The 24813-nt window shown below is 40.3% G+C and overlaps 1 protein-coding gene and 1 pseudogene across 1 annotated transcript in view; one reads left to right on the top strand and one right to left on the bottom strand.

Annotated features, from left to right (window-relative positions):
* Positions 1-24813, top strand: part of LOC126249435 (uncharacterized) — a 334540-nt gene that overhangs the window by 7162 nt on the left and 302565 nt on the right. The gene's annotated exons all lie outside the window — the stretch shown is intronic.
* LOC126249816 (5S ribosomal RNA) lies at positions 8773-8890 on the bottom strand (annotated as a pseudogene).

Raw genomic sequence — 24813 nt, 5'->3', positions numbered from 1 at the left:
TAGCCCTGTTACTATGCAAACGACCACTTACATTATTTTGGGGGAAAAAGCACCCAATTTTTACGTAGTCTGTAATCAGAAGAAGAACGACAAAGTCAGAGTAGGGTATTTACCGTTGCTAAATTGAGGGTTTCCGGTGGAGTTCACTATTTTATTTGTGTAGAGGTGATTTCATTATTTCTTGTTTTTTCTTTTTACTTATACATACAACTCTATTTCACATGCCACCGTAAAGTGATTGACACGAGGTTCATAGTTTACCAGTGATTTCTGCCTTCCTGTTTCGTGTGCGAAAAATCGGCCTACAAATTTAAAACTAGAATCGTAATGAAGATTTCTTATTTTTATTGCAATGACAGTCAGGTGCCGTTAATTATATTAGTCTGCTTACGTCTTGATGAAATTAGTTTACAAATTTCTGTGGGAAGAACTAATTTAAATCTCTATTGTTATGAGACCTAAAATTTAACGTAACAATTGCACTCGGCGGTTATGGACGTAATTTGCCTGAAGACTATGATGACTCTGGAAGTTGAACTGCTGAAGACTATTGGCAATTTTTTAAAAGAATAAAGCACAATTATGACTATGTTTCTACTGTATTTGACTACGCTGTTGGCAATTGTTTTCAGACGGTAGTGTTCGCGTAAAAATAATTCAAGTATTGAAACTAAATGAAATAATACGTTTAATTAAGTCCAAAAAAGACGCATATATTTTTCTGCGATTCAAACACTGTTAAGATACGATCTGCTTTACATTGGAATATTGTGTCGCTATGGCAATGCATAGGCGAATATTGGAAATCTATAAATACATATATCGACAGTACTATTGTTCCAATAAATGCTTTGAAATACATCAAAAGGAGAAAATGATGGAATTTCGTTATAGTAAATGTAGGTTGGCGTGAAGTTCAGTATATAGCTTCAATAGTTACACCGAGTTAAGAAAATTTAAAAGAAGGTGGAACGGCGAAAAATGGAAACTTGTACAATGCTTCATCGAATATGTTCGTAAGTGCAGCAAATTTGATGGTAAAATGATCATGGCATCCCTATCGAAACGCCAGTGGCAAAACTCGAGATGCATAATTCGTAGCACTGAAGATGTTTTGTCCATAGAACCTGACGACGTGTCTGCTGCTTAGCGTCTCGACTCACACAATGGATGAAACGTGCTGATGGTCGGCACTTTTTTCTAATAAAACAGTAGTTGGGAGTCGAGGTAGCATAGAAATATTTCGCATAGCCCCTATATTTTATAGATCGGTGTCGTACATAGTATGTAGCATACCGTATTTTAGCCTCTTATCTTCGTTTTCCCCTGAACAACATCGTACTTTCTTTTATCATTCCGTCTAACCTCGTAGCTAATTGGGACATACTGCTTTCCGTACCTGGCATAAAGTTGCTGTACACGATCAGGAAATGTCCTTGCGTGTCTTTGATGAAATCTAGTACTACACTCCTCATAATTTCAGAGTGCGAACGCGTATTGGTCCCTTCTGAATGACTCGATATTTCTGAACGCTTTAAAGTTTCGTGATGTACCAATTTCCAAAGCAATTTATCTACCGCACGAAGTATAAATGGTATAAAACAGTTTTATGTCGCATACTGTCCTGGAGATTCGAATGCACACACCGCGCCTCCTACCGCGTCTTATTGTCTTCTTTTAGAGCCTACGTGATCTCACTGTGTCAACAAAGACGTAAAAAGGTCTCGCCTGAATATACGAGGAGCATAAAATCGAAATCTCGCGACGCAGCCGCTTGCTTTACTCCAGAGAGCTTCTGGTGAGCGCTTCCGTTTTGTCGCCTCAGTTTCCTGAAACACCACTTTATAGCTCCTACCCCTGAGAGGCGGTCGCTATTAAGGAGCAAGTCCTTCCAAATTTTGCCGAAGAGGTTCATTTTCGTTAATATCAAATACTGCCAAATTTTATTTTTTACCTACATGTTTTTCAAACGTGTGGATTTTTCATGTTTCGTTGTTTCTAACGATCATATCGACGTTAGTTTCGTGTAATTTCATCCAGCTCCACAATTGTTTCCAGAAGTGTGATACTTTAAATTTCTGGAAACTTTCCTTAACGGAGGTCGCAACTGTCTCGCAAGCGTCGAAAAATTACAGTTATATCTCTTTAGTCGAAGAAGAACGAATTTGTCTAAATATTTGTATTTACAGCTAAATACGAGATGACGAAGGAATTTGTAAAGAAAAAGCTGTGCGGAAGAGAATTGTTATAGCATTGTTTGCTGTGTGTTAAAATGTCCGTCACTTCAGGCGAACCTACAAAATCTCTGACAAAACACTGTCCCCAAAGTTGTGGTCATATCTCCGATGTCAGTAATTGGTTGCGAATACAAACTGCTATAAAAACCGTACCGAGCGCTTATAGCACTTGTTGATTTCGACGGCCGTCGCCGATAGGCGGCAGTGAAACGCGACAGCCAAGCTCTGCGACGGCGTCCACAAGCCGCGTGCGTAGTAAAATAAATAACCATAATTCAGTTTTTCTCTAACACTTCGGCGCTATTTGGGTGGAAAATATTTAGCTGGCCAAGTGTTACTGCAAAAATTATCCGGCCGTCGGATAATATCGCTGACGGGCCGATGTAATAGCCATAAATATATGTTTAATCGTATACACGAAGAATTCAAGGGAGCTTTCACATGCTAAAAATAGCACCGATCATAACTAGGGAAATAAAAATCTGTACAACGGGGCGTCTACAGATTATCTTTAAGTAAGTCTGTAAGTGTCAAGTTGTTATTCACAGCGACAGGACAGAGGAGTTCCACACCAGCTTCCCATCTAGGTGCTACCAAAGGAGTTTCAGAAGAATTCCATGGCTTGCCTTCCAATCAAGCGGAACGACGACAAACGTAGGAACGGTAAGTGGCATTTACTTTTATTGATTGTGGAAACCTGACAGCGTAATGAACGTTCTGTGTTTAGTTGTTTGTTATTATTATGTCGATGTTGCACGTGCTCGTATCACTTTGGCTGTAAAATTCCCAACCAAAAATGCCGTGTAAATACTTTCAGGATATGTAAGTATGTATATGTGCTTGTCCTTACACCGCATCTTCGTAGAACGTAAGACTGCACAGGCAGTCGAATGGTCAATTACAGCAGTGCATATTACAAACGCGCCTCACCAAGTGTTGCAGCGCATAGAAGTTGGCGGGCGCGGGACCCTGGCTGTTCCGCTAAATCTGTTGTTCACATATTCGGTGTTTAACTTGTATCAAAGCCGGGCCTGGCCCACTCCCACCAAACAGAAGCAGATGGAGCAGCGCTAACACGGCGATCAATGCCCGAGTTGGCTTGAATCTGATTATGTAAATTGCGTTATGCCAATTACGGCCTGTCCCCTTAAGATAACGGACCCGAGAGATGTTCGAATTTTACGTAATAAACAGAAATACGCTTCACCTCTAATTTATCGAACCCAAAGGGGATGAAAATGCGTCGTTTCTGGGAACTTTGGTGTGGGTGAATGGAGATTGGCGGTTCGTAATCCGGTCGCAACGTGCGACAACGTCCACTTTCACGTGAAAAGGCCAGCCAGTCCTACTGGAAAACTGTCTCTAGACTTAACACCTGCGAAATGTGAAATAAATGTATGGGTGAATTTTCGGACCTGGAAATGAAATGCATCCTCTTTCTGTGGCTACTACCGTGTAACGTACTATGAGTTGGAAAAATTATTTAGAATTTAATTTTAGTACTTTGCATAGCTCTTAATCTTATTCTGTAAGTTGCTAAGGACCTAAATACTTTACCGGCGTCGTTTACTGACAAAACTGCGTACATCACATGGTACTCAGGTAACTAATGTAGAAAATATCGTCGATAAATACTGGTAATTAGTAACTCGCTCCCTTCGTCAAGCGTCAAAAAGCATCTTTATGAAACAGAAAAAATATAAAGCACGTAACCTTCTGTAAATGCAGCAGAATAAATTATGTCTTCAGAACCTCTTTTGACACTGAATTTACATGCTGAATTCTTGTATCAGAGGCCATATAGAGATAGCGGACAATCGATTTGACATTTTTCTTCAAATTTCGCAGAAATTCAACTGGCGTAAAGCCCAGATCGTTATCACTCCCTATCTCAGGCGGTAACTGCGTGTAATGAGAGAACTTCTTCTGCAAAATCGCAGCATTTGAGGTACATCCTCTTAATTTCGTAACAAGTACGACTGTGTTAGATTTGTTATAATAAGATAGTTCATTTTTGCCTGTGAGGATGAAATGTTGGAATCATGAAATCGGCTTTACAAGAGCAGACAGCCATCATGAAATTATAAGCAGAATTAGTCAACGGCAATAAAATGGTCACAAGCAATGAAACTTATATCTGACGATGAGCGGATAAAACTGGGCCGTTGTGATGAATTATTGGAGCGAAGAAAAAACTGTGAAATTTCAAGTGGCCCCTCTTGCTAAAGAGAGATCGAGGGATGAGGAAGTAATGCATGTTCTTGACTGTCAGTGAGTGGGCTATGCCTAGCTTACGCAGATATTTCAGTATTTCACCTGTACTATACGTATGTAGCAAGATGAAGTCATTTCTTGATCTCATATCTCTAGTGAAACTTACGGCCTAACAGGGTTTTCACAGAACTGTCTAACTGCAGGCTCCACAATGGTCACATTATTCTTCTGAGTTCCATTGTTAAAATTATATAGAGTCTATCTGATTGTTTCAGAAAATACTGAATTTACTTGTGCTTTAAGACTGAGCATTTTTATAGCTTCCTTCCATATTCTAACTTACCTGTATACCGAGTCCGCTACTACATTAATTACCGGCGGCACAAATTTCTTCTTGTAATTGTTTTTAAACGATGAAGAATCTTGCACGTGGGTTTCCGACGGTGTTAGGGAAATACTAGAACGTTTCATTGTTCCTCACATACTGTACTGGTAACTTGAGAACTGTGCTACGTTATTTATCAAAACGAAACAGAATTTCCGTGCAATTTAAAACTTTCGCGTTTTAAAACAAGCTGAAAACTCAGGAAGACGTTCCCGGCTTCCTAATTGTAATGAAAGTTAGTTTCCATTGATGATCAATTTCAAGTTGGTCTCTCCTTTTCCCAGGACATCGGGAATGCCTTCCTATGAATACTTACAGTTTTCCACGTTGGACCAAAAGGATGTCGCCGAGTTACATTGATGACCGGCAATTATTAATATTTCATGAATAAATATGCCGTGCGATGAAACTGCAGCAGGTCATCACAGAATAGCTCCATCACATGTGCTGGACCGCTATTGCTGAAAGTTGTCCACTTGTGCTGAGCGCTTCCAAAAAATAACAAAAAGAATTTTCTGACGTGTACTTTCCTCGACTGAATTGTTATCTTAGAAATGTAATTTGTTTGATGTTACCGTGAAACTTGAGAAAACTGCCTTTCATTTGAATATCATGCTGAAAAGGGTTTTAGACACTTCTTCCTTATCTTCTACTGAAATAAAAGGTGTACTGAAATGTCCTCATAACAACAGCCACTTTATCGAATTTTAGCCTCAGCATGTTGTATTATTTTAGTGCGTTGTGTTTGAAATTTCTCTTCAGGCCTTAATTTGCACAATATCTCATACTTTCGACTGAAGCCAGTGGAACTTCTTTTTTAAATTTAAGTTACATTAAAAATATTTTTTTGGAATGCAATGTGGAAGTGAAAAGCTACACAGTTCAGTAGTCCTGAAACAATGGCCGTTCCATCCTGTGCAACTTGGCCACAACGGCAATAGCAACAACAGCAAGGAAATTCCAAATAACTTGCAACAGAAATTAGTTTTATTCTTCTACTCGAACCTTGATGCAGTATCTACACACTACGCAAACTGACTTGGAATTTCGATCGCACGACCTTAAATGTCATTTGTCCGTGAACGTCTTTATAAACAATTCAAACATTGATTTTTTTGTTTCTTTTAAGCTGAAAATTTGTTTCCAGGTGAATATTGCCCCTAATACTGCGTTAGTGACATTTTCGCTAATTTTTTTGCAGATCGAAGCCAAGAACAAACGTTTTTCCGATGCTTACAGAATTTGTACATTTTCTTCATACACCTTTACCTTACAAGGTAATACTTGGTAAGACAATAATAAAGAAAATATATTATACTAAAACAGCACATTCCAACTTTTTCTTGTTCGTATTGTTACTGATGAAGTTATTTAATTCCTCGTCTCTGTAAAATATGTGACATCAAAAAAGCTGTAAATGTGCGTAGCTTTATCTGATTTCATTAGTAACTCATTATTTGAGTTAAAATATTTGCCTGAACCAAGAACATAATGAATTTTGAGATACTGGTTTCCACTTTTTGTCTTTAGACAACAAAAGAAAATTTGTTTCATTCATGGTTAACGCTTAGTTCGGTGAATACCGACAAAAAAATTATGTTACAAGTTGTTACACCAATCTTTATTTTTGCTTTATGCAAGTGCATGCTTCATGGAGGAAGATTTATGAAGCGCCAGTCGAAAATGGAAATATATTCCCTAAAATTAACATCTTATTTTTTCATTGTTAACATATTCGATGACAGCTATCAGGAATCAATTAACATACGTTTTATTGTTGAAAGAGATTTCGGCTCAGATAAGAATGTTATGAGTTTTATCGTGAGGCTTCCTGTGAAACTGAAAATTTTGGACTCAGTAATAAGTACCCACTCTATTACTCTAACGCTGGCCAGAGTGGCCGAGCGGTTCTAGGCGCTACAGTCTGGAACCGCGCGACCGCTACGGTCCCAGGTTCGAATCCTGCCTCGGGCATGGATGTGTGTGATGTCCTTAGGTTAGTTAGGTTTAAGTAGTTCTAAGTTCTAGGGGACTGATGACCTCAGACGTTAAGTCCCATAGTGCTCAGAGCTATTTCAACCGTTACTCTAACACTAGGATGTCCTCCCAAGATCCACAATCCCTAATGATATACGCAGCTAAACATCTTTCTTGTTGATCCTTTATTCCTTCTGTGGGATCTGTCAAGTTTTGGACTTGCACTGAGTATCGGTCATGGCCGTTGAGGACATTGTGTACAACATTCCCTATGCGGACGTGGCAACTATCTTATGAATGCTATGTTCTCCTGCGAAATTAAGAAATCGAATGGAAAAACAAGACCGGTGGTCTAACATCAAGAGCTAACGTCGAAAACTCTCACGAACAAGAGCGCTATACACACAAATTCTGTCTCCGCTCTTCGTTTCTCCTGCTCTTCGACACTCCACACGAACTTGCCGATATAAATAATTTGAGATACGTGTTAACGAATTTCTCTTCAGTAATGATCAACAAATGAATAACAACTGATTGGTATCCCAGTCAGAAAGTTTGATGATATTGATTCAGCACCAGCGCAACTTTACGCTTAGAACTGTTCCAAAAACCAATTGGCTGTGAATGTCACATTGACGTAGATCGCCTTTCTGTGTCTCTCGCCAGTTTTCAACCCTTTTTTTATAACAGAAATGGCAATTTGCTGTCCAGTTAAACGATTACTAAACTCAAATGCTGTCATCTGAATAGCCAACATTATGTGAAACATGTGTTATGCATTGTTTCCTTTGAAATTAAAGAATTCATGCAAACCATGTAAAATTAGCCAAACCAAATGTGGAAAGCTATTTACAAACGACATACGTGACTTCTGGCATGACGATACCATTGGTGCTCTGAGGTTTTAACAAAAGACCCTACTGCAGATTACCATTATTATGATCAGTAAACGTCCTCTCATCGTTCCACACTTTCGGTTGGGGGAATGTTATGGAGCTTAATGTATCATCTTCATGTACGAAATCCAGTATTTGTACCACTGGAGTCCATTGCGTCGTTTATACACAGTGGTAGTATACGAGAAACGACGGTAGAATGAAACTGATAATAAACTTTAAGGTATGTCCTAGAAGTGTTTGACGCGACACTGCCGAGTCCTAAATCTGCGGGATGGATGTTTCTGCGAATACGTGGCTAGTTTGCCGATTACTCAGCTGGAAGCGGGCCCTAATGACGCGGCCGTTGGCGCCACTTCCCCTGGCGCTCATTTAACGGCGACGCCTGTCACTCCTCCGGAGCTCTCCATAACCGACGCCGGAGCGGTGCAACAAATATTAATTTCTTAAAAAGACTGCCTAGCATAATAAGCACGAAACTTTTAATGCAGGAAACGCTGCCCACGGAACCGGCGCCATTATACGAATGGCCACTGAAAGCTGCTGCCGCTCTGTCGGCTCCCTCTTAATTGAATTGTGAAAGGAAGCAATCAGACATTTGAATTCGGTTTCTATACCGCAAGATATTTTCCTATTAGGACAACCAACAAAGAATCGTGGTGTCTCCAACAATGTTACGCACTTACCAGTCAGAATGCAAAGATATTATTTTAGCTTAACGGAAGTATAGCATCCAATATTACGGTTCCGGCTTCTTTTTATTGTCTCTTTACGAGAAATCAGAACCTAAGATACGTAAATGGAATTTACAGAGCCGCAACTGATTTCAATACTTATAATATGGCCAATATTAATTTTTTTAGCCCTCCGTCGTCAGGCTACGAGTGGCCTACCGGGACCATCCGACCGCCGTGTCATCCTCAGTTGAGGATGCGGATAGGAGGGGCGTGTGGTCAGCACACCGCCCTCCCGGCTGTTATGATGGTATTCTTGACCGAAGCCGCTACTATTCGGTCGAGTAGCTCCTCAATTGGCATCACGAGGCTGAGTGCACCCCGAAAAATGGCAACAGCGCATGGCGGCCTGGATGGTCACCCATCCAAGTGCCGACCACGCCCGACAGCGATTAACGTCGGTGTTCGCACGGGAACCGGTGTATCCACTGCGGCAAAGCCGTTGCCCCAGTATTAATTACATTGTGCTACTCAGACCTAATTTCGCCGCTAGTCTAAAGTGTGCATAATTCATCCCTATATAACTACTGCAACCAAAATACAGTTGATCCTGCCTACTATAGTTGAGTCTTTGTCTCCCGCTACGGTTTTCGCCTCACACACTTCCATCCATTCCCAAATTGGTTACTCTTTCATGCATCAAAATGTGTCACATAAACGGATCACTTTTTCGATCATTTCGTTGTATACCAGATGTAGAAGCATGAAACCGGAATTTTGTTGCAAGAATTATACCCCTGTTGATTGAAACTGATAAACCAAATTTTATTCAAAGTAATCTCCATTGCTATTTATAAATTTCTCCCACTTCTCCGGCAGGCTTTGAATACCACGCAAAAAAAAAAAAAAAACAGTTCTTCTTTTGAAGCGAACCAGTCAGCGAGCCGTTGTCGTACTTTTTCACACGAACTGAAGCGTTGTTGAGCGAGATGCAAATAGATGATAATGGGACGGAGCCAAGTCTGGAGAATAAGCCGCATGCTCTAGTATTTCCCAACTGAACGCCTTGATCGTTTACGTGACCTGTTTTGCTATGTGTTATGCGGCGTTATCATTGAGCAATATGACTGTGTTGTCTTTTTCCGTATTCTGGTCGTTTTTCATGTAATGATCGATTTAAATCGATCATTTGCTGTTGGTACCGATCATTGTTAACGGTTTCACCAGGTTTTAGCAGCTCGTAATAAATTACACCCGTCTGATCCCACCAAACACAGCGCATTGTCCTCTTTACAAAGCGATTTTGTATTATAGTGGATGTCGATTGTTTGACTGGCTTCAGCCTTATGACGCTTAGGATTCTTAAAATGTATCCATTTTTCATGACCTGTCACTATTCGATGAAGAAACGGCTTCCTTTTGTATCTGGTTAGAGGCGTTTCACAAGTGGTCTCTCGATCTGCTTGCTGTCTTTCATTCAGTTCAAGCGGAACGTATTTTCCCACTTTCTGCAAATGGCACTGAGCGCTATGGGACTTAACTTCTGAGGTCATCAATCCCCTAGAACCTAAACCTACTTAAACCTAACTAACCTAAGGACATCACACACATCAATGCCCGAGGCAGGATTCGAACCTGCGACCGTAGCGGTCGCGCGGTTCCAGACTATAGCGCCTAGAACCGCTAGGCCATTCCGGCCGGCCCCACTTTCTGCACCGTTCCCATAGCTTTCAACCGCAGAGGAACGGCTTTCTGCGTCGCATTCGATTGTTCCGCGAGTTCCTGTTAAATTTTAATATCACCTTCATCCAATAACGCTTGCAATTCGTTGTTTTCGAACATTTTCGGTGATTTCCCGCGTTCTTCGTTTCTCACGTCGAAATCACCACTTCTGAATTTTTGAGCCACTCGAAACAGTGTTTTCGAAAGGGCATGTTCGCCGAAGGCTTCGGCAAGCATTCGATGCGATTCTGCAGCGGTTTTCTTCAAATGATAACAGAAAACCAATGCTGTCCGCAAATCGTAGTTCGTAGGCACGAAACTCGACATGTTTACAGGTTTGAAACAGATATCGACATATGGAACTTGGTTTACTGTGTGTTGATAATCGTCCACAGCCGTTACAGGAAACAGAGGGCGTTGCAGAGGCGGTCTCTCGGGCCCTACACTGACGGCTATCACCATCTATAGGCAAATTCCGGTTTCATACTTTTACACCTGGTAAATTTCTTTTCTATTCAGCTGAATTCAGTAGCCCCCATTAATTATCCGATCTATCCATCTAATCTTCAGTAGTGTTTTGTATCACCATTGCTATTCACTCTTTGACTGAGGTGCTTCTCGTCCACATTTCATTCCGTACAAAGCCAAACTCGAGACAAATACCTTCAGAAAAGACGACCTAATATTTAAATTTATAGTACTCGGTAGTTCTGCATTCAGACTGACTGCGTGGCAATGGTAAAAGTGAAAAATCAGCCAAGGAGTGACTTTATTCTCAATATGACACGTTTCGGAGTTTATCCATCGTCAGATATCTGCAGAAGTTCCTATACAAAAGTATTTAAAAAAATCGTGGTCATGAATAGCTGAGGAAGAAGAAGGAATAGATTAGTGTTAAGCTTCCCGTCGACAACGAGATCATCAGAGACAGAGCACAAGCTCGGATTAGGGAAGGATGGGAGAGAAAATTCGTCCGTGTCTGTTCAGACGAAACATCCCAGCATTTACGTGAAGTGATTTAGGGGAATCACCGAAAACCTAAATCAGGATGGCCAGACGCGGGTTTGAACCGTCGTAACCCGGAATGCGTGTCCACTGTGCTAACCACCTCACTCGGTCATGAATAGCTATAGCACTCCACTTTGACTGAAATCACCTGTCACAAACTGTGCTACACCGATCCAGGAGCGATTTCTGGCTGTAGATACGGCGTTTCAGGCTGTATATGAAACGATCATTCGCAGACACATGTCTCCAGAGGGCGGACCAATAAGACGTTTTTGCCACGAGGTGGCATTACAAAATGCATAGTTGCGTCAAGGAGCATCAGCTAATGTACATTTATTATACCGTGTGTGATGGCCGCGAACCAACTCATAATATAAGAAATATATTCTTTATACTAATGATAATGACGACAATACAGTGATAAAAGATCACAAGAAATATTTGCTTGAATTCGGGAGTATTACGCGACGCCACACGTCGTCAAAAATTGCAGTAATAACAATTGTGCAATTGGACAAGCGACATAAAAGTAAAATATAAAACACAGTACAAACATATGCGATAAATTTAAATACAGACAGAAAAAGAGGAATGCAATACATTTGTTACAATTAGGAATGTCCGTCTGTCAAACTCAAACGCGGTACCAGGAAGTATCCGAAATGCGCTACTGCGCTTACAGAATTTAGAAGAAACATTTACTGCTAAAGAGCACATCCAGTTTTTTATGAAACGAAGAAGTATTTTAGTACAACGAAAATCAGTCGTGGGGGATCACTCGTCATGTCCATATAAAACTAAGGAATATTACTTGGTTCCATGTACCGTCCAACGTGAAAATCGTAGCGTCTCGTAACGCTTTACAGAAGTTGTAAATTAAAAGTGTAAAATACATAGTGAAATCGTACATCCTGGACATCCCAAACCATGAAACACAGTATTAAAGAGAGAGAAGGGAGAGGGGGGTTGGGGGGGGGGGGGGGAAGGAAAGTGAATGGAGGGAAAGTGCACTATACGAAAGTGACACTGAAATGGGGGCGTTTATCAGAATCAGGCATTGGTACCACACAGTCACGCACATAAGTAATCCTGGAAAATATCGAAAAACCATTTTCGGTGAGAGCGGATCTGTTCATTCAAGATTCCGTGTTGATTAGCATTAAAAAGCGTATAAATCTCAATTCTTCCAAAATGTCTGTCTTTCGGTTCCACGTGTAAAAACGTTAGAGAGATTTCAGTCGTATCTAAACGAAGCTTCGTGTCACCGACATGACAACGCACTGCAGTATGTTTTCATTATAACGTTCCCCAAATCTGGTTAAAAAACAATGTTCTGTCTGCCCAGTGTAAACACTCTCGCAGGATCCACAAGTGATTTTATATACTAAACATTTTGTAAATTTAATCTGCTTATTGTCAGCAGATTGATGTAACAGTGTCTCACTATTCTTGCGCGCTACTGGAAGCCGACTTGTATATTGTTTTTTTTTCTTTGTTAATATAGTGTAAGTAGTTCACACAAATACCCATTATAGGATATAGATACAAATTTAGGTGGATTCTCAGGAGGATCAGGCAAAGCATGTTATTCTGTTCCATATATCAAGTATAGTGTAAACGTTTATAAGACCTATTTCTTTAATTATATCAGTTTATTTTTTAACACATGCTAGGCTTAACTCATGTTTAGCTAACCTGTTGGACATTGACAAGAAAAAAGCACGTTTACTTACGCGTGGTTGGCGAAAGTTCACAGTAATAATTACATCAGTGGTGGATGCTTTTCTGAAAATATCTAAACATAAATATGTAGATGGTCTAGTGATATTCAAGTCAATGTACTGAAGACTTCTATTTGATTCCGACTCTAAAATGAAGCGTAATTTTGAAAGCAACAGATTACAGGAGCCTGCATCGTCGGTCATGGCTCGTTCTACTCCTCAGAGTGCAATAAGAATATCGTCTACATATCTACGATACAAAATTATATTATCTTATACTGCCCTATTACCCGTATTTGTAAAGAATTTTCTTTCTGTATTAGTAATGAAAATGTCAGCCAAAAATCCGCAAAGACAGCAACGCATTGCCGGCCGTGCTTTTGAAAATAAGTCTTGCCGTTAAAAGTAAAACAGTTAAAGGCTAGCATTATAAGCAAAAAATTTAACAGTTGAGTAATTTCTCCTACGGTAAGTTTCGTATTCTTGAGAAGATTAAATCATAGGGTATCCAAGTCTCTTAATACGGAACATTTGCATGCAAACTGGTTATATCCAGAGACGCCATTGCTATTTCATGTGGAATATTAGTTTCTTTTAACAACATCGCCACCTCGCCACTATTTTTGATGGGCCAGGTTTCCTGAAAAGTGAATGCTGCTTTTAGATTACCATAGCAAAAATTTTAATACTGTAATTTGGAACTTCACATCCATCCACCACTGGACGTATTGGTAAATTTTTTGCGTGTAACGCTACCCTTTAACTGTTTTACTTTTAACGGTAAGGCTTATGTTCAAAAGAACGTCCGGCAATCTGTTGCTGTCTTTCCTGCTTTTTGTCCGACATTTTCACTAATTATATAGAAAGAAAGTTCTTTACAAATAACAGGCAGTATCTGATAATATAATTTTGCATTGTAGATATGTAGTCGCTATTGTTATTGCACTTAGAGAAACAGAATAAGACATGATCGACTTGACAGGCTTCCGCAATCTGTTGCTTTTAAAATTATGCTTGATTGTGCAGTTGTAATCAAATAGAAGTCTTCACTAGTTCGAACTCACTGTCACTAGACAACCTGCAGATTTTTTTTTAGATATTTTCAGAAAACCATCCACCACTGACGTAATTATTAATGTGGCCTCCTGCCACCCACACGCGCGTAAGCTTACTTTTTTCCTATCAGCATCGAACAAGTTTCCTGAACTTGGCTTAAGTCTTGCACTTGTCAAAACAGAAATTGATACAATACACTGAACGTGAGATACGGAACACTTGTAAATCGATTTTCAATAGCTGGAAAAAATCGTTCGCCAGATTTTCCTGAGAATCCATCCAAATTTTTATCTATATCCTACAACGGGAATTGTGTGAACTACTGTCAGCACATTTCAAAAAATCCAATATAGAAATGGGCTTCCAGACACGCAAGAATTTTAAGACACTTTTGCATACATGTGTTGACAATAAGCAGAATATGTTTACGAAGTCGGGAGTACATAAAATGACCTGTTGCTTTCTGTGGCAGTGTATACATCGGGCTGACAGGGCGTGACTTTTTAACTACATTCAGGGAACACTGTAATAAAAACAAGACTGCTATGGGTTGTAATTTCAGTGATAAGAAGCTTCGTTTAGATATGACTGAAAAATCTATAACTATCTTACACATAGAGCCACAAGACTTAGACATTTTGGAAGGAAATGTGAATTACAAGTATATTAAAGCTAATCAACGTGGAATCTTGAATAAACAGATCCGCTCTCACCGAAAATGGTTTTTCGATATTTTCCGGGATTACTTATGAGCGTGGCTGTATGGTACCAATGTCTGGTTCTGATAAACGGTCCTGTTTCAGTTTAATTTTGGTATAGCGTACCTTCCCTCCACCCAGTCAGTTACCCCTCTAATTTATACTGTCTGTGTTTTATGGTTTGGGATGTACGATTACACTATGTATTTTATACTTTTAGTTTATAACTTCTTAAAGCGTCACAAGACGCTACGATTTTAACATTTGATGGTACATTTAACAAAGTAATATTTCTTAGTTTTGTATAGACATGACGTGTAATTCCCCACGACAGATTTTGCTTATACTCAAAAGATTCCTGTGTCTCATAAAAAACTGGTAGTGCCCATTAGCTGAAAATGGTTCTTCTGTTTGAAGTAAGCGCAGTAGAGCATATTGTGTACTCTATAGTACCGGACTGTCCTAATTTTAACGAAAGTATTACATTCCCCTACCTCTGTGTTAATGCCTGTATTTAAATTTATTGCGTAGTTTTGTACTGCTATTTGATATTATAATTTTGTGGCTCCTGCCCTGCCGCTGTTGTGATTGTAGCTTTTGACGATTTGTGGTGCCACGTAATACTGTCGAATTTAAACAAATACATTAGAAGCTTTTATAAACTTAAAGTTGTCATTATCATTTGTATAAAAAAAATATTTCTGTTATAATAAGTTGGTTCACAGCCATTAGACACACGGTGTAATTAATGTAAATTAGTTGATGCGCCTTGGTACCACTATACGTTTTGCGACGTCACTTGGCTGCAAATACATCATCTTGGTCCACACGCTGCAAAACTCTCTGTAGTCTGCGAATGTTTGTTTTCATATAAAACTTGAAACACCATATCTACGTAGCGCACTCGCTTTTTGTTCATCTATCTGGGATCCCTATCAGGTAGGACTGATAGGGGAGATAGAGAAGATCCAACGAAGAGCGGCACGTTTCGTCTCGGGATCGTTTAGATGCCGAGAGAGTGTTTCGGAAATGATAAACAAGCTCCCCTGGCAGACGTTACAAGAGAGGCGTTGTGCATTACGGAGAGATTTATTATTGAATTTTTATGACAGCACATTTCAGGAGTCGTATTGACCACGAGAAGAAAATTCGAGAAATTAGAGCCAGTATAGAGGCTTACCGACTATCATTCTTCCCACGTACTATTCGCGAGTGCAACAGGGTTGGAGGGATCAGATAGTGGTACCAAAATACTCGCCGACACACACCATTAGGTGGCTTGCGGAGTGCAATGTAGATGTAGGTGTAGCACATTTCGTGCTAGGTAATTTCAAAGTGGGATCCCCTAGCTACCTGTCACAGTACCTTATAAATTTTTTTTTAGGTATCTGATTATGGATAAATTTGGAACATGTCACATGAGAACCAAAGTGAGTCCTTGCTGGTGGCTGACGTTTACCGTTACGACCAGTCATCCTGAATGGAGAACTACTGATTGTTATAATAACGGTCGCCTGAGTCCTGCGTAACTTTATGTCACATTCATAATATTCTAATTTATATGCGATGTTAGCGAATTTCCCTCTTTCTGTAATGCTTTCTGCCACCGCTAGTTTGAATTTTGTATCCTCTGTGCTTCGGTCGCCGTCAGTTACTTCGCCGCCTAAATAACAAAACGCTCCTACCGTATCTGTTCCTCTCAGAATTGTCTGATTTAATTCGAATGCTTACTTTTGTTCAAATTCATCTTATACCTCTTTTCAAGATACTGTTCTCTCCATTTAACGGCTTCTTCCACGTCTTTTACCGTCTCTGACATAATTACAGTTTCCTGAGTCAATCTAAAAATTTTAATTTCTTCTCCATGAACTTAAATCCATTTTCCAAATATTAATGGTATGATACGTACATATTTCATGAGTAATGGCACCCTAGTATCCTCTTTAGATCTGAACAACACCACATGATTATAAACAATATTATTTCGGCTATTAAGTGATAATTTCTTAAAGGTACTATCTGACATTAACGAGCGTCTACGTTGGGCTGATGTGCTCTACATGGCATGGAACTTTTTTCAGCCTTTCTGGAATTCCTTGCAGTTATAACCTGTTTATATCTATCTACAGATAACAATATTATAAGTGAAGCTTACAACCTACTTTCGGTGATAGATCGTTTTTCATATACTTTCCGAATTACTAAGGAACTAGTTGCACCATGTTAGCGTAGGACTTCGAACTATGTCTTAAAGCTGCAACATATTTCTTCTAGCTCGATAAAACCAATGGTAGCAAGCGACCAGATTAAAACAGTCTTCTGTTTGTGCTCCGCCGTGTACGAGATCGGACACAATATACGTCGCGGAATAGCTCATTTCTGATCTGAATAGTCTTGTTTCATCTTTTATATAAAAATAATACTAAACTTACAGGATAAATGTTACTGTAGAATGCTTCTAAACTACAGAACCTTCGCGAAAGAGGCCGGATACATAATTCTCTTACACATTCCTCTTGAACACTGTTAATGAGTTTAAATTCGTCACTAAAGTCTCTTCAAGGTGAATTTCAAAATAAATCGGAGGATTTATTCTAATGTTGTAAAAACTAGACATTGTCCGAAGAGAAAGGGCAACAGACAGGAAAAATATGATGACCTTCTTGCAAAATCTTACAAGGCAAATGCACAGTATGGTTTATACAGGGTGTTACAAAAAGGTACGGCCAGACTTTCAGGAAACATTCCTCACACACAAATAAAGAAAATATGTTATGTGGACATGTGTCTGGAAACGCTTAATTTCCATGTTAGAGCTCATTTTAGTTTCTTCCACCTACACTCAATGGAGCACGTTATCATGATTTCATACGGGAAACTCTACCTGTGCTGCTAGAACATGTGCCTTTACAAGTACGACACAACATGTGGTTCATGCACGATGGAGCTCCTGCACATTTCAGTCGAAGTGTTCGTACGCTTCTAACAACAGATTCAGTGACCGATGGATTGGTAGAGGCGGACGAATTCCATTGCCTCCACGCTCTCCTGACCTCAACCCTCTTGACTTTCATTTATGGGGGCATTTGGTAGCTCTTGTCTACGCAACCCCGGTACCAAATGTAGAGACTCTTCGTGCTCGTATTGTGGACGGCTGTGATACAATACGCCATTCTCCAGGGCTGCATCAGCGCATCAGGGATTCTATGCGACGGAGGGTGGATGCATGTATCCTCGCTAACGGAGGACATTTTGAACATTTCCTGTAACAAAGTGTTTAAAGTCACGCTGGTACGTTCTGTTGCTGTGTTTCCATTCCATGATTAATGTGATTTGAAGAGAAGTAATAAAATGAGCTCTAACATGGAAAGTAAGCGTTTTCGGACACATGTCCACATAACATATTTTCTTTCTTTGTGTGTGAGGAATGTTACCTGAAAGTTTGGCCATACCTTTTTGTAACACCCTGTAGACTGAGTCAAAAGTGTTATTGGGGCACACACGCAGATATTATTTTCGTTTGATTCCACACGCCAATGGAGTAAATGCTACCACGCACCGACTGCCGTAAAATGTACCTTTATCTCTACATTTTTCCTCAGGATGCCGAGTTCCCGTGTTGTAAACGTGTCGTATTATTTTTTAACCAAATTGTTCTTTGTTGCATTTCAATCTTCACATTGTGTGGGCTTCAACTTACATTCTGTGATGCTAGCTGCTGTATGCTTTTGTTAAAACACTTATAAACCAATATTTTCAGATTGCATCAATGTATTGTTCCTATTCTCCGGCGATGTAAATTACTAGATATACAGGGTGATCAGAAACAGTCAGAAAAGTTTGTAAGGGTGTTTTAGGGTAGGCTGTACTGGGAAATAACTGTTAAGAATAAAATCTTGTACGTTGCGCCGTTTTCGAGTTAATTGGCGTTGAATGTAGCCAACCAGGACGTTGCGCGTGCTAATTAAAACGGTATGCCAGTTAAAATTATTGTCAGTTATTGTCGTAGCGTAAATGATAGCACACGAGCCTGCTCCAGGCTTCAGCTCGGAATCAATTCTTACTACTGTCCCATGTCCAATTTTTTTTATCATCCTCTTGTTCCGTTTTAGAAAGCCGAACGAAATACACGTTTGGTCACACCGTCTCTGACGGGCCGCTTGAATTTACCCGTGAGGGCCTGATAGACTAACTTCAATGTTAATTAACTCAAAAACGGTGCTACATTTCAAAATTTTTCCTTAACAATTATTCCTTAGGACAACCTACTCTGCAACATTCTTAGAACCTTTTCAGCTTATCTTTGACCAATCTATACATACAGTGTGTTTGTTTTAACTTGGGACAAATTGCTCTGAGCACTATGGGATTTAACTTCTGAGGTCATCAGTCCCATAGAACTTAGAACTACTTAAACCTAACGACATCACACACATCCATGCCCGAGGCAGGATTTTAACCTGCGACCGTAGCGAATTTGGAACAGCTAAATATATCTTGAAAATTGAACATCGATAAAAAAAAATGTTCTAGGTGGAAAGATAATATTCGAAAAGGAACGTGTGTGTGTGCTAAGACTAGTCACCTCTTAATCACCTCCCCTGCGTAGGTGGGGTCAAGTTTGCACTCTCAAGTGGGAAGAACATCCGCCTCCCCCTTTTTATTGCAAATTCGGATTCTACTCCAACAAATAGGTACGATTTACTCAAATTATTTTTTCCATTCATGATAGATAACTCTGTAATCGAAATGTATAAAATGTGACTGCTTCTGCTAAAATAACGAATCCATTTGATTCTACATTTCATTTACCATGTAAATGTAAACCTTTGTGTTTTAACGGTTGATATATATGTTACAAATTTACTTTGACGTTGAGAATTTGATTTTACAACACAAAATGTTTAGCCTTTTCAGTGCCTGGTTGGAAACTACGTGTAGCGTGATCCAGAAACAACGAGGTTGATTTAGTAGTTTTCTGTTCCCATTGGTACGCTTGATATCAGTAAGTCCCATTTCTTCTCACCATTGGAGTGTTTTGATTTCGATGAGTACCTTTGCCTTATACCATAAGTCTAATTCACGAAGCTTTTATGATGTGTACTTGCATTCACGCACGAACTAATAAACGTATCAAATGGAAGGTCGCCAATTTGAGCAGTTATTGTGAATCACAATTACGATGAGACGCAAGGACACTCACTGAAAGCAATCATTCCAGTGGTGAATAGGTAGGGGGACTCACCGATATCAAGCATCCCGAGGGGAATAGAAAACTATTACAACTGATTCGTTCTTCCTGAATCACGTTACACGTAGTTTCTGACCAGACACTGAATCGGCTAACCATAGTGTACTGTACATAAATTTGCGACGATAAAGGAAATTTCGAACATAAATATCATTTGCTAGAACACAAAGGATTACATTTATTTCGCACATAAAGTGTAGAATCAAATGCGTAAGTTCTTAATTGCAAAAACAGGCCCACTTTATATTTGTCGATTACAGTGCCATATAAGACGAATGGGAAACAATGATTTGAGTAATCCGTACGTATTTTTTGGCATAGAATCCGAATATGCAATAAAAATAGGGAGGGGTCCTATTTGAAAACATAGAGCTGGCCTTGCCCAGCTAGGATGGGTGGTTAGAAGGTGGCCAAAGTTTCTCTTACAACATTGTTTTCGTACGATGCGTCGTTTGGAAGATATTCAGTTGTTTCAAGTTAAAAAACTTATTTATTGTGGGAATGTAAATCTTGTAGAACGTAAATACTTTTGGATTTCTAGCTCGTCAAAGGATAACTCCAAATGGTAGCAAAGTTTTTTTAATCTCTTTATTATGTGCCTATTGACAACTCAGCGCTTCTGCCTTTCTGTGAGCGGCTTCCTTTACATGAACATTTGCTTCCAACCAGTGACAGAATGTCTGTTAATCTGTACCTCAACGTAAATGATTCTATCTTGAGACAGGCATTTGTAAATACTAGCTTCCTTGTCGTACCAAGTTATTTACTTGATTATACAGCTTTCTGAAACTTCCCGACAGATTAAAACTACGTGCCCGACCGAGACTCGAACTCGGGACCTTTGCCTTTCGCGGGCAAGTGCTCTACCATCTGAGCTACCGTAGCACGACTCACGCCCGATACTCACAGCTTTACTTCTGCCAGTATTTCGTCTCCTACGTTCCAAACTTTACAGAAGCTCTCCTGCGAAACTTGCAGAACTAGCACTCCTGAAAGAGAGGATATTGCGGAGACATGGCTTAGCCACAGCCTGAGGGATATTTCCAGAATGAGATTTTCACTCTGCAGCGGAGTGTGCGCTGATATGAAACTTCTTGGCAGATTAAAACTGCGTGCCCGACCGAGACTCGAACTCGAGACCTTTGCCTTTCGCGGGCAAGTGCTCTACCATCTGAGCTACCGAAGCACGACTCACGCTCGATACTCACAGCTTTACTTCTGCCAGTATCTCGTCTCCTACCTTCCAAACTTTACAGAAGCTCTCCTGCGAAACTTGCAGAACTAGCACTCCTGAAAGAAAGGATATTGCGGAGACATGGCTTAGCCACAGCCTGGGGGATGTTTCCAGAATGAGATTTTCACTCTGCAGCGGAGTGTGCGCTGATATGAAACTTCCTGGCAGATTAAAACTGTGTGCCCGACCGAGACTCGAACACGGGACCTTTGCCTTTCGCGGGCAAGTGCTCTACCATCTGAGCTACCGAACACGACTCACGCCCGGTACTCACAGCTTTACTTCTGCCAGTATCTCGTCTCCTACCTTCCAAACTTTACAGAAGCTCTCCTGCGAAACTTGCAGAACTAGCACTCCTGAAAGAAAGGATATAGCGGAGACATGGCTTAGCCACAGCCTGGGGGATGTTTCCAGAATGAGATTTTCACTCTGCAGCGGAGTGTGCGCTGATATGAAACTTCCTGGCAGATTAAAACTGTGTGCCCGACCGAGACTCGAACACGGGACCTTTCCCTTTCGCGGGCAAGTGCTCTACCATCTGAGCTACCGAAGCACGACTCACGCCCGGTACTCACAGCTTTACTTCTGCCAGTATCTCGTCTCCTACCTTCCAAACTTTACAGTAGCTCTCCTGCGAAACTTGCAGAACTAGCACTCCTGAAAGAAAGGATATTGCGGAGACATGGCTTAGCCACAGTCTGGGGGAGAGCTCTGCAGGAGAGCTTCTGTAAAGTTTGGAAGGTAGGAGACGAGATACTGGCAGAAGTAAAGCTGTGAGTATCGAGCGTGAGTCGTGCTTCGGTAGCTCAGATGGTAGAGCACTTGCCCGCGAAAGGCAAAGGTCTCGAGTTCGAGTCTCGGTCGGGCACTCAGTTTTAACCTGCCAGGAAGTTTCATATCAGCGCACACTCCGCTGCAGAGTGAAAATCGCATTCTGGAAATATCCCCCAGGCTGTGGCTAAGCCATGTCTCCGCAATATCCTCTCTTTCAGGAGTGCTAGTTCTGCAAGTTTCGCAGGAGAGCTTCTGTAAAGTTTGGAACGTAGGAGACGAAATACTGGCAGAAGTAAAGCTGTGAGTATCGGGCGTGAGTCGTGCTACGGTAGCTCAGATGGTAGAGCACTTGCCCGCGAAAGGCAAAGGTCCCGAGTTCGAGTCTCGGTCGGGCACGTAGTTTTAATCTGTCGGGAAGTTTCAGAAAGCTGTATAATCAAGTAAATAACTTGGTACGACAAGGAAGCTAGTATTTACAAATGCCTGTCTCAAGATAGAATCATTTACGTTGAGGTACAGATTAACAGACATTCTGTCACTGGTTGGAAGCAAATGTTCATGTAAAGGAAGCCGCTCACAGAAAGGCAGAAGCGCTGAGTTGTCAATAGGCACATACAAAAGAGATTAAAAAAACTTTGCTACCATTCGGAGTTATCCTTTGACGAGCTAGAAATCCAAAAGTATTTACGTTCTACAAGATTTACATTCCCACAATAAATAAGTTTTTTAACTTGAAACAACTGAATATCTTCCAAACGACGCATCGTACGAAAACAATGTTGTAAGAGAAACTTTGGCCACCTTCTAACCACCCATCCTAGCTGGGCAAGGCCAGCTCTATGTTTTCAAATAGGACCCCTCCCTATTTTTATTGCATGTTCGGATTCTATGCCAAAAAATACGTACGGATTACTCAAATCATTGTTTCCCATTCTCTCTATGTTTTTGAACTTTATTCTACGGAGGACACAATGGTATAATAAGACTAGTTGGATACATTCATACAGAAATTTCTCAGTCAGATGTACCCACCTGAAGAGAAGTTTGAAGAGCGAACAAAGTGAGATACGCCTACAAAGAAAGGGGACAATTTAGAGATTACATCATTGTGCCATGTGAATTCCCTCCATCACTTCGTGCTGGCAATAACCTTAATGTTTTCATAAACGACAAATTCTGCGATTCGTAGCAGATAACAGTTCTCACTATACGAGATATCAACGCAGTTTAGGCAGCTAGTCTTATTATTGTTCTGGTCCAGAAACTTTAAGCGTTTTTTTTTCTTTTTGTTTAACCTACAAATTTCAACTAGTTCGGTAGGAAGGTTCTTAAACCTCGATAAAGGATTTGTGCGACGAAATTCTGCGCAGAGCTCGGAAGTTATGGATAAAAAGTTCATCTGGTGCTGTGATCTCAGTGAAGCAAATTACGACATTTCTCCTGATTTTATGGAAAACAGAGTGCTCGCCTATAAACTTTCCTTCGGTCTGTATAACGAAGAGATTTTTAGTAGTTGTCTGTGTGCAACGCAAGTGGCTCAAAGTATTGTCTTGGCGGTGCTACTGCGGGGGCGTTGTCTGCAGAAACTTCGCAGGGTCCGCAGACAACCCTATAAAGATTAATCTTACAAATTATCTTCTACATTACATCACGTATCAGTTATTTTTAGCGTATAGATTGATATTTGTTGATTGCATTGAAATGGCTGTTTCTTTTTCGACTATTTCCCCTATAAAACCTTCATAATTTTCTATCTTACTACTCTCTAATGTCATCATATGCAATCCTACGTGGTGATCACTTTTTCAGGAAACTGGTCATCAAACACTTAAGTAATTTCAGTTCTTTGTTTCCTCTGCAAAGCATGGAGAATTATGAATATCTGGCCACTGTCATTAAAAATGACGAAGTATGGTTTCTTCTTCTCCTTCGCGGATGGATCACTTAGGACCACACGTAATCAACATTTGTTGGCCTTCCTATTCGCCCAGTATTTCTTCATACGGAACGAATGGGCTAGTTTTCGTTGCGCGGACCATGTATGTCGGTTAGTTTTTCTCTCTTCTCCCTCAAAACCCCTTGTTCGTGATTTTTCTGATTTCATTTCTGTCATGTAGATTTGGAAACCCTAATTCTCTCATGTCTTTTTCCGTCTGTTTGTACCAGTTCAAAAAAATGGTTCACATGGCTCTGAGCACTATGGGACTTAACAGCTGTGGTCATCAGTCCCCTAGAACTTAGAACTACTTAAACCTAACTAACCTAAGGGCAGCACACACATCCATGCCCGAGGCAGGATTCGAACCTGCGACCGTAGCGGTCGCGCGGTCCCAGACTGTAGCGCCTTTAACCGCTTGGCCACCACGGCCGGCTGTACCAGTTATGTCTTGTAGTTTTGTTCATTAAAAATGTATGGATTTTGGGCGTTAACGTGTTTGAGTCCATTCTTTCTAAACTCCCCAGGAATTGGATTCTTCTCATGCGCATTGTGTCTGTTATTTTGGAATTATTTTTATATATTTCTGCATTGGGTTTTGGATAATGCACACCATCTTTAATTCTTGGTCCTAGGATTTCTTCATTATTTTACGTTTGTTCACTTCTAATTCCCCTTTTAGTGTTCTGTTCTGAAGATTTAGTATCTGAGATGCGTAGAGAGCTTCGGGTTTAATTACTGTTGTGTAGTGTCGTGTTTTGCAGTTCCACGAGAGACTCTTTTTGTTGTAAAAGTCTTTTGTTAATTGAAACGCCGTCTCCATTTTCTGGACTCTTGATCTCACAGATTTCTTTTCATTACAATTTTCTGCAATCCATTCACCTAAATATTTAAATTCTTTTACTCGAGAGATGTATTTATTACCAATTTTCAGATCAGAAGGTGCATCTTTGATGTCAGTCATAAATTTTGTTTTTTCAAATGAAATTTCTAATCCTGTTTTTGCTGCCTGTTCTTGTAATAATTCTAT

Source organism: Schistocerca nitens, chromosome 3 (genome assembly GCF_023898315.1).
Source record: "Schistocerca nitens isolate TAMUIC-IGC-003100 chromosome 3, iqSchNite1.1, whole genome shotgun sequence".
Classification (NCBI taxonomy): Eukaryota; Metazoa; Arthropoda; class Insecta; order Orthoptera; family Acrididae; genus Schistocerca; species Schistocerca nitens.
The sequence above is the reverse complement of the archived record's forward strand: the minus strand, read 5'-3'. Positions and strand labels throughout refer to the sequence as shown.